We start from the raw sequence: 17,442 nt of genomic DNA, 5'->3' as shown, positions 1-17,442 counted from the left end.
TTCTCACCATTCTCTGTGATTACCTGCCTGGCAGCATTCCTCTTACTGACTGACCCATTCAATATCCATCCAGCTGTCAGTCCCTGAGCAGAACTACATCTCGGTGCTGAAGCGTCTGCTGTGTTCAGAGAGCAGTAATTCACCTGCATTACCTTTCCTGGCCAGATCCTCACAGCAAACATCAGTCTTTTGGCTCTCCAGTTTTTTTTTAAAAGAAGAACTCGCCACTGTTCAAAGTTCAATTCTCAGTTTGGACTCAGTTCCAAACCAAAATGAGAAAAATAAAAAAAATAGTGATGGTCACAACACTGGTCTTGCAGTGTCCAGCTGTACAGTGCCCACTCGTGCAGTATTCCAGTAATGCAGTGCCCACTCATGCAGTGTTCCAGTAATGCAGTGTCCACTCGTGCAGTGTTGAGTATTATTGGTGGATGTGTCCCTGTGAGACTGGGCACAAGTAACCCCATCGACCTGTGGCCAACCGCTTCAACTCCCCCTCCCACTCCACAATGACACTTCCTGCACCACCAAATCCAAGTTATCTGATGACTGGAGGAAGAACACCTCATCTTCTGCCTTGGGACCCTCAACCACATGGCATCAACATTGACATCACTAGTTTCCAAATCTCTCCTCTCTCCCCACCTCATCCCAGATCCAACCCTCCAAGTCAGCTCTCCCCTCTTCACCTGTCCATCTTCCTTCCTAACTATATGTTCGACCTTCCCCACCGACCAATCACAATCACCCCCCCCCCCCATCTGGATTTACTGAGCACCTTCCCAGCTACCTTCCCCAAAAGCCCCACCCTCACTCTATTTATCTCTCAACCCCCTTACTCCCCCACATTCCTGATGAAGGGCTTATGTCTGAAATATCGGTTCTCCTGCTCCTTGGATGCTGCCTAACCTGCCGTGCTTTTCCAGTACCACACATTTTGACTCTTAGAGTGACTAATGTTACAGTGCTAAGTCTCACAGTGCCCAGTGTTACAGTGGATAGTATTAAGGTATCCAATCTCCACAGTGCCCAACACTATCGTGCCCAGCCTCACACTGTCTCGTGTTACAGTGGCCATGTTACAGCATGCAGTCTCACTGTGCCTGGCCTCCACAGCAGCCAGTGTTATACTATACAGTCTCACAGTGCCCAGTTTCACAGTGCTCAGTCTCTCAGTGTTTCCAATGTCTCACCCACCACCCCTACCACCATCACCGAGGTTTACTCCATCCCAACCTCTAACCCAGCCCCAGTTTTACCAAGTGTCCTGTTTCGGAGATATTCCTCCATGCACTGTACTGCCGTGTTGTCCATGTTGGGGTCAAACTTATTTGCAAAGAAACATCTCTGACGGACCACCCAATGTAGATCTCCTGCCCCATACACACAAACCAAGTGGCGATACCTTCCCGTGCAGGGAGGGTATAGGGCACCCCTTGCAACGTCACTAGCCTCAAAGGACCACTTTACTGCCCGGCCAAGTGTCCTGGTGGCTGCTTGGGTGTACGGGATGGAGCCTGGTACATTGGGCATTCTGTGCAGGGTAGCCCACACATGCTCGTCTGGGCTGTAGGTGTCCTCCGACCACTTGAGGAAGGCCTGGATCTCGGCACTGTCAAACACATGGCTAACAAACTCTCTGGAGGCCATGAAGTAGGCGCTGCCCACGAAGATGGAGGTGCTGATGTTCGGCTGGCCTTTCAGTTGCGCTAAGATGACTTGGTCGAGGGTATCATTGTGGTATTGCTGACGTTTCTGAAAGGCAAGTGCAAGAGAGAGTGAGAGAGACGAGAAAGCAGAAATGATAGCTTTTCAACTTAACCGATGGCTTTTTCCTTCCCCAACTCCTCTGCACTCTCCTCGCCCCCAGCTCCAGCAAGATCCATGCACACTCCTTCTCTCAGTTACTCACCTTACAGTGGAGAACAAGGCCATTCAGCCCCTCAGGCCTTTCTCACTCCTATTGCCTAGTGCCAGTCACCTGCCAATTTCCCCATATCCCTGCCTCCCAAACCATCTCCCAATGCTCATTCGCTGAGCAAACATATAACTCATCCTCAAGCTCTCCCACTGGATCTGGCTTCAAGCTGTGCCCTCTGGTTATAAAGGTTGAGAGCACCAGAAAAATAGATCCTTCAGCCCACCGTGACTGCGCTGGCAAGACAGGCTCCTTGCTACTCCAGTCTCATTTTCCAGCACTGGGAACATTGCCTTTCATGCCTCACCAGTGCAATGGAGACACTTTCCTGTGGTCATCAACTCCTGGAGTGGGACTTGAACACAGAGCTTTTGCCTTAGAGAGAAGGACATGGTGTGCAGGGATATAGTTCTTTGAAAGTTGCATTGCAGATAGACACGGTGGTGAAGTAGGTGTTTGATACCTTTACCTTCATTGGTCAGTGCATTGAGTATAGGAGTTGGGATGTAATGTTGCAGCTGTAACAGAGATGGATAGAGCTCTGAAAGATAGTGGAATCAAGGGTTATGGGGATAAGGCAGGAACAGGATACTGATTGTGGATGATGAGCCATGATCATAATGAATGGTGGTGCTGGCTCGAAGGGCCGAATGGCCTACTCCTGCACCTATTGTCTATAAGTAGGAGTATCTTTGATTATCTCTGATATGCCTTTGCCCTTACCAAGTGTGATCTATTGTCTGTAGAGGACATTGGTGAGGTCACTTTTAAAATACTGCATACAATTCTGGTCGCCCTTCGAAAGAAAGGATGTTGTTAAACTTGAGAGGGTGCAGAAAAGATTTACCAGGATGTTGCCGAGATTGGAGGGCTTGAGCTACAGTAAGAGGTTGAATAGGCTGGGGCTATTTTCCCTGGAGGGTCAGACGCTGAGGGGTATCCTTACAGAAGTTCATAAAATCAGGAGGAGCATGGATAGATGTTGAAATAATCAGCCGGATGATAGTACACTTCACACAGCTTCCTTTATCACATACATGCAAGAAGACTCAACCAGCCGGGTCAAAGCCCACCCTTGTCTGGAGAGTCTGAATCAGGCAGTTGCAATCACACTTTTACACACAAATCAGCGTTCCCCTTTCACGAATTACATTTTGATTTCAAGCCTTAGCAACACAACTGATCAATCAGATCCTGATCTAGGTACGTGACGTTTAGCATTAGATCATTGACCTTAAACTTCTACAACACCTGTTGAGTGTTGTTTCGGTCTTCCTGCCTTCTCACTTAATGGGAGCCAGTTTCAGTAAGCTAGCTAGCTTGCATACGTGCTTGGCTGCACTTCTCTGTTGCTGCTCAGAATTGTTTAGCTGACCTCCTTTTCTGTTCTTGCCCCATTTTGATTCCTTCCAGGTCGGCTGTATAGCCAAAGGTCTTTTCCCAACGGTGGGGGAGTCCAAAACTAGAAGCATAGGTTTAAGTTGAGAGGGGAAAGACCTGAGGGGTTACTTTTTCACGCAGTGGGTGATGTGTGCCTGGAATGAGCTACCAAGAGGTGGTGGAGGCGGCTGGTACAATGACAATATTTAAAAGGCATCTAGATGTGGACATGAATAGGAATAGGTTAGAGAGATATGTGCCAAAGGCTGGCAAATGGGACTAGGTCAGATTAGGATGACTGGTGAGCGCAGACAGGTTGAACTGAAGGGTCTGTTCCATACTGTATGATGCTGTGACTCCATGGTCTCTGGTTATTGAGGTTTAGAGCACCAAAATAATAAGTTGCCCTTCAGCCCATCGTGTCTGCACTGGTCAAAAAGACCAGCTTCGAACTATTCTCATCCCATTTTGTAGCACTTGGCCCATACCCTTGAGTGCCTCACAAAAGCAATGAAGACACCTTCCTATGGCCATCAGCTCCTGGATTAGGACTTGAATCCAAAGCTCTTCTCTCAGAGTGAAGGACACCACACATTAGATTTTCTACAGTATGGAAACAGGCCATTTGGCCCAACAAGTCCACACCAATCCTCTGAAGAGCAACCCATCCACACCCATTATCCTACCCAATATTTACCCTTGACTAATGTACCCGAACACTATGGGCAATTTAGCATGACAAATCTACCTGGCCTGCACATCTTTGTGGATTGTGGCAGGAAACCAGAGCACCCGGAGGAAACCCATGCAGACATGGAGAGAATGTGCAAACTCCACACAGACAGTCGCCCAAGGCTGGAATCGAACGCAGGTCTTTGGCGCTGTGAGGCAACAGTGCTAACCACTGAGCCACCGTGCCACCCCTTCCGCAAGATACAAGACACTTTATTTACATTGTGTCAAAAGATATCTTTTATCCTCGGTCCTTGTGGCATCATGCATGGGAGATATGGATCCTTGGTTACCAAGGGGAGGATAGATGGTATGCAGGAATGTGGATGGTGGAACAGGATCAAAAGGGCCAATGGCCTACTCTTGTTCCTTGTATATATGGGAGCAGATTTTCTTTTTCCAACTTACATCGGAACTTGCCATCATCTCATACAAATGTAGTTTAGGCTTCATTTGCATTTCAATTCCTCAGATCTCCCCACCATGCCTCTAACCCAAAATCTTACATCTGCATTCCATTGCACTTGTACAATCGGTGAACAGTGAAGTATATTTCCTTGTCTTCATTACCGAGTGCTCACCCTGTACTCACTGAATAAACCTCACCCCAATCTCCTTTGTTCCAATGGGAGCATCGTTGACCTTTCCAACTGTGCCATCCAACTTAAATCCTGGCACCATTCTGCGAAATCTCCTCCCTGTCCTGAGGGCCCTCACATCGTTTTATAGTCACCGGAAATGACCACAACAATCCAACTGGGGCTAAACCAATTCGACATGCAGCATAACTCAACCATTTATTGGCATCAATGCCTCTATTTATGAAGCCTTCTGCTTTTCTACCCTCTTATGGCCTCCCCCATCTTCTAATGTCGATGAATGTTTATTGCCAGATCCCTCTAATCCTGCGCACTCTTTACGATTGTGCCATTACATTTCTATTACCTCTCCACATCCTTCTCCCAAAACATATCACCTTACACTCTTCTGTATTCACCTCTGACTGGATGCTGTCTGTTCACTGTGATGACTCTGGACAATTCACATCATCCTCACCATTTGCCAAGCCTCCAGGTTTATCATTGCCCCGAATATGGGCATTCTGCCACATACTCCAAGATTGATATCACTGACATATTGAATAAAAGCAGTCGTCTATTTAGGGCTGAGAAACGGAAACATTTAACTTACATGATAGTGAAGTTATGGAATTCTGTACCACAGAAAGCTGTGGAGTTTGAGTCATTGAATATATCCAAGAATGCGATTAACAAATATTTAGGTTTCAAAAGCATCAAAGGCATAGGGGTAAAGCGGTAGTATGGCATTGAGATAGAGGATTAGCCACAATCATATAGTATGGTGGGCCTCATGGAGGGCCAAATCATCTTCTCCTGCTCCGGGTCTTGATGTTTATATGTCCCAGCTGTGTGGATCATTCCCATCTACCAACCTACCAACCTCTCGTCCAAAACAAGATCCATGAATCAGGGCTTGTGTTGTCAATTTTGTTGTTCAGCTGTTTTTATCTAGTGCCTAGTGAAACACTTCATTGAATCCAGTTCAGACAATATTCTCTGCATTCAAATTCTCAGCTACTTCATCAATGCATGATGCGAGGTTGGAGACTTACCTTTTGAAAACCTGCACTGGCTTTGCTTCATTAATTTGATCTAAGGCAGGTTGGTGCGAATTGCAGCCATAACTACCAGCATGAATGTCAAGTGCATGATATAAAGTAAACTAGGATCCATGCGGTGTGAGCCTCGGAGACCCAGGTTCAAGTCGCTTCTGTTCCAGAGTTGTGCGATAATATCTTTGAACAGGTTCATCAGTAAATGTAAGACCATTAACAAGTCGGGACAGGAGTCGGCCATTTGGTCCCTCAAGCCAGCTTCACTCAGATCGTGGCTGATTCAACATTCCTCAAGTCCATGTTCTTGCCCTATCCCCGTAACGCTTAATTCCTCAACTGAGCAAGAATCTGAGCCTTAAATATATACAAGGACAGCTCTCTGTGGCAAGGAATTCCAAAGATTCACAACCTTCTGAGAGAGGAAATTCCACCTCATCTCAGTCTCAAACTGGTGCCCCTTTATTCTGAGACAATACCCTCCCCCCCCCCAGTCCTGGACTCTCCCATGAGGAGAAACATCCTTTCAGCATTTACCCAGTCAAGCCCCTTAATCCTGTCCATTTCAATGGGGTCACCTCTCATTCTTCGAAACTCCAGTGAGTAGAATCCTGTTTAGCCTTTTGTTTTTAAGACTTTCCCTCCATAATGGGGCCATCCCACTGAACATTCTCTTAACTTCCTCCAATGAAACAACATGTTTTCTGAAATAAGGTGACCAGAAGTGCTCACAGTATTCTGGATGTGCTCTCACCAGCACCTTGCACAGTTGCAGTAAGACTTCCTGACTTTTATACTCCAACCCCCCTTCAAATAAGGGCAAACATTCCACTTCAGTTCTAAAGAAAGGTCACCAAACTCGAAACACTGACTCTGTTTTCTCTCTATGAATGCTACCCGACCTGCTGAGTCTCTCCAGAAATTTCTGTTTTCGTCCAACATTCCATTAGTCTTCCCAATTACCTGCTGCCCTCGTGTGCAAGCTTTCCATGTTTCATTCACTACTTCCCCCAAGTCCCTTTGTGTTGCAGCTTTCTGAAGCTTTCTCCATTTAAATAATATTCTATTCTTTTGATTTCCCTTCCAAATGAACAATTTCACATTTTCCCACATTGCACTCCATTTGCCAACATTTTTGCCAACTTAACCGATCGATATCTGACTGTAAAGCACATAAGACAACATTTTTTACTGTAACTCGATTATACATGACAGTAATATATCAGCAAGGTTTGAGAAGGTTTGTAGTTCAGGTTGAGGTTCTAGATGTAGGTTTGCTCGCTGAGTTGGAAGGTTCGCTGAAGATGTTGCCTAGTATGGTGACAAAAAATCTGAAAATGAACCTTCCAGCTCAACGAGCAAACCTACATCCAGAGTAATATTTCAAGTCAACCTCAGAGTACAACGGGATCTTGATCAGATGGGATAATAGGCCGAGGAGTGCCAGATGGAGTTTAATGTCGATAAATGTGAGGTGCTCCATTTTGGAAAGGCAAATCAGGGCAGGAATAATACACTTCATGGAAAAGTCTGGGGAGTGATGATGAAACAAGGGATCGTGGAATGCAGATTCATAGTTTCTTGAAAAAGGAGTCGCAGATAGACAGGGTAGTGAAGAAGTCGTTTGCTACACTTGTCATTATTGGTCAGTGCGTTGTGTGTAGGATTTGGGAGGTCATGCTGTGGCTGAACAGGACATTGGTTTGGCAATTTCTGGAATACAGCATGCAATTCTGGTCTCCCTGCTATAGGAAGGATGTTGTGAAACTTGAAAAGGTTCAGAAAAGATTTACAAGATGTTGCCAGAGCTGAATGAGGAAATGCAGGAGATTGGTACTAGATGTGGAATAATTACAGACACGATGGGCTGAATGGCATCCTTCCGCAAGAATTCTTTAATTCTGTGACTGGCGCAGAGGGAGATTAACTTCAAGGTTCATGTTATCAGGAGGGAAACCAAAGCCCTTAGCTGAGTGGTCAGAAAACTCCCTACTCTTTATTTGAACTAGGGCATAACCTGTCTCCACCAATATCAAAGCATAAGTCAGCCATTCGTCCCTTCAAGTCTGCTCCACCATTCAAGAAGATCACTGCTCTTCTGGTTGCAATTTCAATTCCACATTTCTATCGTTTGCCCCGGGTCCTTATCTTTTTTTTAAAAAAAGGTCACCTTGCTCACCCTTTCATAACTTCATCAACTCAGCCTTCACAACTTTGTACAGAAGAGATTTACACAGTGCAACAGCCCTCTCAGGGGAAAATAATTCTGCAAGGCATTGGTGAGGCCACTTTTGGAGTATTGGATAAACTTGTGATCACCCTGCTGTTAGAAGGGTGTTGTTAAACTGCAAAGGATGTAGAATAGATTTACAAAGATGTTGCCAGGACTGAAGTTATAAGGAGAGGCTAGATAGGCTAGGACTTTTCTCACTGGAGTATTGGAGGGTGAAGGGTGACTATATAGAAGTTTATAAAATTGTGGGGGAAATCAATAAAAGTGAATCGCCCCAGGATGGGGGAGTCCAAACCCAGAGGGCATAGGTTTAAGGTGAGACCTGAGGGTGGTGCAAATACGGAGCAAGTTGCCAAAAAGAATTGTTGTAGTGGGTACAATCACAAGATTTAACAGACGACATAAATAGGACAAGTTTAGAGGGATATGGACCAAAGACAGGATAAGGGGACTAGTTCCAATTAGGATACCTGGTTAACATGGATGAGTTGGACGAAAGGGTCTGTTTCGGTGCTGTAGGACTCTGACGATATCTTATTCTACAGAACATCTTGTCAAACCTACAAGAGAAAGCAATGTCCCATCAACCACCTTACCATGTCCCCTCAGAGAAATTTATACATTTCAAAAAGATCTCTCAGATTTCCAAACTTAAATGTGTAAAAGCCAATTTGTTCAACCTTCCTTCATAAGATAAACCCTTAATTCCCAGGAAAAAGGCAGGTGAAACTTGCTGTCAATGTAATTATTTTATGTTTTAAATGAGAGAAAAATGTACAGACTAATTCTGATGTGGTCTCATCAAGGCCTTATGTGGCACTCTCTCCACCCCTCAGGTCTGGAAATGGACTCTACATTTTGAACAAAAATGTCTGTGTTAATAGACTCTGGACTAGAAAGGACTCTGTTTGTTGGTAAGTAACTGTCATATGGTTTGTTGGGCTTATCACCTGCACTGTCTTGCATGTCCCTGGGTCTGGCAGGTCTTACTGTGAGCTGGGAGGCTCGTGGGTCGTCCTGAAAGCTGTCACCCTGAGAGCCGGAGGGTGGGTAGGCCATCCTGTGAACCTGAAGGTTGGTAGGCTGTCCCGAAAGCCAGAGGGTGGGTAGGCCACCCTGATGACAGTCTCCCCAAGAGCTAGATGGTGGGTAGACCGTTCTGAGCACTATTGTCCCGAAAAGGGGTAATCGGGACGGGCTGTCCTAGAGGTGGCCGAAAGCTGTATCAGAGCAGCCAAGAGCCAGAAAGCGTGTAGGGGCGGGCTGAGATCCAGAAGGCTTGCGGGCTGCCCTGCACGCTGTCGTCCCAGGGAAGGGGACGGGCTGTCTTAGAGGTGGTCGAAAGGTGTGCCAGGATAGCCATTGGCCAGATGGCCCATCGGGGTGGGTGAGAGCCCAATGGTACGTAGGGGCAGACCGAGAGCTAGAAGGTGGGTAGCCGTCCTTAGCGCTGTCACCCCAGGTGGGTACTGGGGCGGACAATCCTAGAGGTGGTCGAAAGGTGTGTCAGGGCGGACCGAGAGCCGGAAGGCATGTAGGGGCGGGCTGCCTGAGAGTGGTCGGAAGGTGGGAGGGACGGGGGCTTGCTGGGTCTGTATTATCTGCACTTTTTAATGTAACAGGATTGTCTTATGAATAAATGTCATTGTTGCTGTCTTTTCATATTTGAAACTGGGTTTTGTGGTTTGTCCTCAATTCCCTGTAAACTGGTTGAACGGTAAGGTTTGGGGCCTAGCTTTGCTGCTCCTCTCCCTTGTAAAATTGCTGTTGTATACAGCTGTAACTGTTAATTGTTGTGCAGTAACCTCTCTTTTGTACTTGTTTAATAAAATAAACAGGGGAATGCTCCTCTCCCTTATAAAATTGCTATCTCTTGTATACAGTTGTAAATGTTAACTGTTTTTGTAAATTGTTTTGTAACTGTTTAACAAAATTTATAAACAGGAGATTCAGAGGTCTTCTTGATTTAGGGGACTGACTCTGTACTGGCTGGTTCACAGTCAGTGTGTTACTGTTGGTTTCTGCTTGTTTTTTGTGTGGGGGAAACCTGATTCCTGAACTGGCTGAATTATTTAGCCAGTTTGTTAAATGGCATTCCTTTAGGGAGGACTGATTGTTAAACTCCTGATGCACATACCGTGTTTCAGGTTTAACTCTGTTCTCATTAGGGGACTGTTGTTTCACTGACTGGTTATAGTCTGTGTGTTACTCTTTTCTTCACTTTTGAGAAAAGGACAATGTTAATTTTGTGGTAGGGCTTAGCCCTTGGACTCTAGTTTTGTTTTTTGTATGTGTCCTCACTGTTTGGACTGAGCCCTTGTGGAAGACATACATTTTACCAGAGGACCTGTTCCTATGGGGAGGCCCAGCCCTGAGACTGGGCCTCTGAAGATTGAACACCTGTGTGTGTGTAATTTTACAAGGGAGAGGAGCATTCCCCTGTTTATTTTATTAAACAAGTACAAAAAAGAGGTTACTGCACAACAGTTAACATTTACAGCTGTGTACATCAGCAATTTTACAAGGGAGAGGAGCAGCAAAGCTAGGCCCCAAACCTTACCGTTCAACCAGTTTACAGGGAATTGAAGACAAACCACAAATCCCAGTTTCAAATATGAAAAGACAGCAACAATGACATTTATGCATAAGACAATCCTGTTACGTTAAAAAGTGCAGACAATGCAGACCCAACAAGACACTTGCTGTATCCTGGAATTTGGGAGAAGACCTTCCCTTCAGGAGTTGACCAAAACCCCTGTGAGTTAACCACCTTTACAATGTACTGTGTTCCTGTGAGTGGGCCTGGCTCTCCAAGGATGTGCCAGGACTCCATGGAGACTGAACACCTATGTGCTGTGGGGTGTGCATTTGTTGCCTTTGGGAGTGGCCTCTGCCCTTGGTTGTAGACCTTGTTTTTTAGCAGTGGACTCTATTTCTGACAACACATGTTGTAAACTGGAGTGGACTCTGTTCCTGAGAACTCTATTTTTTTGAAGACTCTATATTTAGTCTCTGTGTACCAGAAAGGACTCTGTTTTTTCACAATTAACTCGATTGTGTTTCTTGTTGGGCTTATCACCTGCACTGTCTTGCATGTCCCTGGGTCTGGCAGGCCTTACTGTGAGCTGGGACATTCATGGGTCGTCCTGAAAGCTGTCACCCCGAGAACCAGAGGGTGGGTAGGCCACCCTGATGCCAGTTGCCCCTAGAGCCAGTAGGTGAGTAGGCCATTCTGAGCGCAGTCGTCCTGAGAAGGGGTCATCTGGATGGGCTGTCCTACAGGTGGTCGGAAGATGTCTCAGAGCAGCCAAGAGCCAGAAGGCGCATAGGGGCAGGCTGAGATCCGGAAGGCTTGTGGGCTACCCTGCACGCTGTCCTTCCCTGGGAAGGGGATGGGCTGTCCTAGAGGTGCCGGAAGGTGTGTCGGGGTAGTCCACTGGCCGGACGGTGCATTGGGGTGATGAGAACCCAGTGGTAAGTAGGGGCAGACAGAGAGCCAGAAGCAGTCCTCAGCGCTGCTGCCCCAGGCGGGTAACGGGGCAGGCTGTCCTAGAGGTGGTCGAAAGGTATGTCATGGCAGACCGAGAGCCGGAAGGTACGTAGGGGCGGGCTGCCTTAGAGCGGCCGGAAGGTGGGAGGGATTGGGGTGGGTGGGTGGATGGGAAGACTTGCTGGTTTTTTGGGGGTCTGTATTGTATGGACTGTTTCTTACACAGTTGGAATGTCTTATATGTATGAATGTCATTGTTACTGTTGGTAATGATTGAAACTGGGGTTTGAGGTTTGTCCTCCTTTCCCTGAAAACCGGTTGAATGTCAGGGTTTGGGTGCTTGGCTGTTTCTCTGTATACAGCTGTAAATGTAATTGTTTGTATAAACTGTGAATTGTTTAATAAAATATAAATAAACAGGACTGTCTGTTTCCTTTCTTCCTGGTGATGGAATATAAATTGTGAGGAGCAATTATTAATGTTGTCTGCGAAAATCACAAAGCTGAATCATGAAAGAGGAAGGGGAGTGTAGGTTAAGCTAGATATACTTGTACAAACAGTTATAAGCATCTGTTTCCCGCTTCTGCAAAAACAAAAACCACAATCAAGAGGTCATAAGGCTCAGCGTGGATGAAGAATGAGAGGAAATGTTGCTTTAGCAAGCAAGGAAGCAGATGGCAGTGAAGGAGGATATACGTTAACAATAGACCACAGAGGGATGTGGTGAAATGGCCAAGCAAAACCTGTACTGTTACGCACAAGGCCAGATAAGGCAAGAGATAAACAAGAGGAATGGGCACTGGGTTTAGAGTAGTGGGAGGAGGGAAAGGGAAATGAATTGTTTCAAGGTTTTGGACTGTGTGCCTATCTTGTAGACACCACTCTTGCAAGACTATATCAGATGATATTGCTGCTGCAAGATCTTGTCTTGGACTGAAATTATTGAAGTGAGTGAGTTCTATTTCCCACATAAATTAAGGTTTACACACTTGTTTTTCACTGCATCTGACACCAACATATATGACATGGGTACTAAGGAAACATAAGCATGACTGCTGTCGGGTGGAAGTGGAAGAAAAATAAACAGGCATGTCAAGGGATCTGCTCACTGAGAGCTGGCTCTAGGGGAGCTGGATCAGCATATGAAGGACTCTTCAATCCTCTTGAGGAGACTGACTTCAAAACAGCCTCAGTGTGTCTTATGTGCTGCTGTTGGTGTCTTCCTACTGAGGAGGAGTTTATTTTTAATTTTTTTTCATGGTTTGTTGTGATTGTTTTCTTGGGTTTCTTTCTGCTTATTTCTGTTAATTTGAAGCTGTGCTCAGCTGTACAGGCAGCTACTACCACCACTGCTGCTATAGTCTGGGCCTGCTCCTGCTACTGAAGCCTGGACCTCGCCTGCACCCCTGCTGCTGCTGCCTGGGCCTACCTACACCTGGGGACGACTTCGACTGCTACTCCTGAGGCTGCTTCTGAAAAAAAATAAACAGGATGATCAGATGTTCTGTTCACTCTGAGCTGGCTCTGAGGAAGCTGCATCCGTGTCAAGGACTCCATGTGTAAACAAAATGGTGAGTTGGTGACTGGATAATGGCCTCTGTGAAGTTATTCCTGATGTAGGGGTTTCCTGCTCCTCTGATGCTGCCTGACCTGCTGTGCTTTTTCAACACTGCTCTAATCTTGACTGTCATCTCCAGCATCTGCAGTACCCACTTACAGTCATGGAGATGTACAGCATGGAAACAGATCCTTCGGTCCGACCAGATATCCCGACCCAATCCAGTTCCACCTGCCAGCACACGGCCTATATCCCTCCAAACCCTTCCTCTTCATATACCTATCCAAATGCCTCTTAAATGTTGCAATTGTACCAGCCTCCACCACATCCTCTGTCAGCTCATTCCATACACGTACCACACTCTCCATGAAAATGTTGCCCCTCAGGTCTCTTTTATATCTTTTCCCTCTCACCCTAAACCTATGCCCTCTAGTTCTGGACTCCCCGACCCCAGGGAAAAGACTTTGTCTATTTATCCTATCCTTGCCCCTCATAATTTTGTGAACCACTATAAGCTCACTCCTCAGCCTCCAACACTCCAGGGAAAACCACCTCAGCCTGTTCCACCTCTCCCTATAGCTCAAATCCTCCAACCCTGGCAACATCCTTGTAAATCATTTTGGAATCCTTTCAAGTTTCAAACATCTTTCCAATAGGAAAGAGACCAGAATTGCACGCAATATTACAGCAGTGGGCTGACCAATGTCCTGTACAGCCGCAACATGACCTCCCAACCCCTGTACTTCATAGTCTGATCAATAAAGGAGCGTATACCAAACATTGCTTTCACTATCCTATCTACCTGCGACTCCACTTTCAAGGAGCTATGAACCTGCACTCCAAGGTCTCTGTTCAGCAACACTCCCAAGGACCTTACCATTAAGTGTATAAGTCCTGCGAAGATTTGCTTTCCCAAAATGCAGCACCTCGCATTTATCTGAATTAAACTCCATCTGCCACTTCTCAGCCCATTAGCCCATCTGGTCCAGATCCTGTTGTAATCTGAGGTAACCCTCTTCGCTGTCCACTACACCTTCAATTTTGGTGTCATCTGCAAACGTACTAACTGTACCTCTTATGCTCGCATCCAAATCATTTATATAAATGACAAAAAGTAGAGGGCCCAGCACCGATCCTTATGGCACTCCACTGGTCGCAGGCCTCCAGTCTGAAAAACAATCCTAGATCACCACCCTCTGTCTTCTACCTTTTGAGCCAGTTCTGTATCCAAATGGCTAGTTCTCCCTGTATTCCATGAGATCTAACCTTGCTGATCAGTGTCCCATGGGGAACCTTGTTGAACGCCTTACTGAAGTCCATATAGATCACATTTACCGCTCTGCCCTCATCAATCCTCATTGTTACTTCTTCAAAAAACTCAATCAAGTTTGTGAGACTATTTCACTATCAACCTAAGAACAATCCTTTACATGCTCTGAACCAAACTTACATTCTTTTTTGTTCACTCTTAACTCTTAAGGGGTAGCCATAATCACCCACATATGCCTGCCTCTTCATCCATCAGCACCATTCCCCACCTTTTCCTCCACTACATTGATGACTGGATTGGCACTACCTCGTATTTGCATGAGGTGGTTGAAAAGTTCATTAATTCTAATTCTACCAACACCTTCCAACCTGACATCAAATTCACCCGGACAATCTCGGACACCTCCTTCCCCTTCCTGGACCTCTCCATCTCTGGCAACCGACTAACCGTGGACATCTACTACAAACCCACCAACTCCCACAGCTACCTGGAATACACCTCCTCCCACCCTACCCCTGTAAAAACATTATCCCTTATTCTCTGCCTCTGCTGCATCTGTTCCCAGGAGGACCAATTCCACCACAGAACATCCCAGATGGTGTCCTACCTCAAAAACTACAACTTCCTCTCCCACATGGTTGACAATGCCCTCCAGTTCATCTGCTCAATATCCTGTACCTTCACCCTTGAACCACACCCCTCCCAACGCAACAGGGACCGAACCCCTTGGTCCTCACCTTCTACCCCACCAACATCCAGATACATTGCATTATCCTCCACCACTTCTGCCACTTACAAACAGACTGCACCATTAGGGACATATTTCCCTCTGCACTCCATCTGCATTTCAGAGACTATTCCCTCTGCAACTCCCTTGTCAGATCCACACCCCTCAACAACCCACCTTCCCTGACCTCTGAAAAGTGCAAAACCTGCACCCACACCTCCCCCCTCACCGCCGTCCAAGGCTCCAAAGGATCCTCCCACATCTGACAAATATACTTGTACCTCCACCAATGTCATCTACTGCATCCATTGCACCCAATGTGGTGTCCTCTACATCGGGGAGACAGAACTCTTACTTGCGGATTGTTTCAGAGAACATCTCTGGGAAACCCACACCAACCAACCCCACCACCCCGTGCCTGAATACTTTAACTCCCCCTCCCACCAAGGGAATGCAGGTCCTGACGCCTGGATATTCCACCTTGGAACCCTGATCCGTCTGGTTGCAATATTGATTTCACTAGTTTCATTATTTCCCCACCCCACCTTATCGCAGTCCCAAGCCTCCAACTCAGAACCACCCTCCTGACTGGTCTATCTTCCTTCCCACCTGTCCACTTGACTTTCCACCTCCCCACCCCCCCCCCCCCCCCCGCCCCCGATACCTTCTTCTATCACATTCCCAGCTACCTACCACCCCCAGCCCCACACCCATCCCACTTATCTCTCGGCCCCCTGGTCCACAAACCTCATTCCTGATGAAGGGCTTATGTCCAAAACATTGATTCTTCAGATGCTGCCTGACCCGCTGTGCTTTTCCAGTGCCACACGCTTGACTCTGACCTCCAGTATCTGTAGTCCTCATTTTCTCCTACACTCTTAACCTATCTACATTCCTGTATACTCTCGTAATCAGTCTATATCCCTCCTTATCCCAGGCTCAGCCCATCTTTCTAACCCAACTCTTTCACCTGACCACCTTCCCTTCCACCCATCTGCTCCACTCCACCCACTGTCCAATCACAGCCACCTTCTCCCTACATCCACCAATCGCCATCCCACCTACCTTTCCCAGTCCCACACCCCCATTCTGCAGCCCCTTCCTCTCCCCGGGTTCTGATGCATGTTTCCGACCTGAAACGTCAATTGCCCTTCTATTCCGTTTGCAGCTCAACTCTCCAATTCCTCCTATATTCCTTTGTACATTCTGAACCTCCCTCCATGCAATTGAACTGTTTTAACAACCCTGTCTCTCTTTTGTTACAGAGGGAGAGAGAAGAGTTACTGAGGGAGAGAGATAAGTTAGTGGAGGAAAGGGATTACAAAAGGGAGAGGGGTTATTGAAGGAGAGGAGTTACAAAGGGGTTACCCTTCCGTTTCCCCTTTGTAACAGGCAGGAGTGAAGAACTGGGTGGGGGGGTGGGGGTGGAGAGACAGAGAGAGAGATGTTGGAGGGAGGGAGGATGGAAAACACTTGGATGGAGAGAGGCCCAGCAGCCAGGAAGGCGGTTACCTTTTTGAACCCTGGTGCAGGATCCGACTCAATCACGTTGAAGCCGTTCAGAGCTCTGAGGCTGCGGACTATCTCCCGGTTGGTCTTCAGGGGGAAGTCTTGGCCACACACGTTGATGAAGTACCTACAGGGGACAGGGCTCTCCAGCAGCTCCTTCATGCAGTTGAGATCTGCCTGAACTCTGCTCCAGCCAGATTAGGTGACCCACTCCAGCTTGGCTGCGACAAAGACATTGTGGAAACACGAAGCGATGGCCCGAACGGCTGCATGAAATTGACTCGGGGATTTGCGGTCCACGTGGATACAGTAGACATTCTGTGGGGCGTAAATGCTCCGTAGAAGCCTCTCGAACATCTCAATGCTCTGGTGGATGACCATGGAGTAAGCCAAGGGGAAGTGTTCCTCCTCAGGGCTCAGGGGGACAGTGATATACTTGCGGGTCCTCACAAACGATCTGCAATTTCGGGTCATGTTCAGATAATCTCCCTCAGTGACGGCCTGGTGCTTGAGGGAGATAGTAATGGAGTTGAGGAGGGCCCTTTCCACCTCCTGCCTGTCCCCCTGGATGATCTGCCAGCAGGTGGAGTTCTCCTCGACCAGCAGGAGGTGTTCCTGCATTGGACTGGCGCCTGGTTTCACCAGCCTGAGGGTCAGCCGGCCCCCTCCTCTCTGGACCAGCAGCCATTGGCACAACAAGACCACACTGAGCACACACAGCGCTGATCTGAGGCACGACCAGTGGGCACAACGCTGGCTCAGCTTGGGCATGGCACTTTCCAGAGGGCAGTGTACCCAGCCTACCGGCGATAGGCAAATGCAGAATGGATGCTCTCTGTCCTGGACAGCACTGCCTCCACCAGGCCGTGGGGAAGGAGTGACTGCAATTTGCTGGAGAGGTCGCCCCAGCCAGTCCCCTCTCCTTGTTAGACTCTTGTCTTTCCTTTTCCCCAAGATTCAACGAATGACTCCAACTTTCACTCCCTCTCCCC

The 17,442-nt window shown here is 47.2% G+C and overlaps 1 pseudogene; it reads right to left on the bottom strand.

The window, feature by feature from the left end:
• Positions 1-1,221: 1,221 nt before the first annotated feature.
• Positions 1,222-17,221, bottom strand: LOC140454668 (beta-1,3-galactosyl-O-glycosyl-glycoprotein beta-1,6-N-acetylglucosaminyltransferase 3-like; annotated as a pseudogene).
• Between the last annotated feature and the right edge of the window lie 221 nt (positions 17,222-17,442).

This window comes from Chiloscyllium punctatum, chromosome 29, assembly GCF_047496795.1.
Source record: "Chiloscyllium punctatum isolate Juve2018m chromosome 29, sChiPun1.3, whole genome shotgun sequence".
In the NCBI taxonomy this organism is placed as follows: Eukaryota; Metazoa; Chordata; class Chondrichthyes; order Orectolobiformes; family Hemiscylliidae; genus Chiloscyllium; species Chiloscyllium punctatum.
The sequence above is the reverse complement of the archived record's forward strand: the minus strand, read 5'-3'. Positions and strand labels throughout refer to the sequence as shown.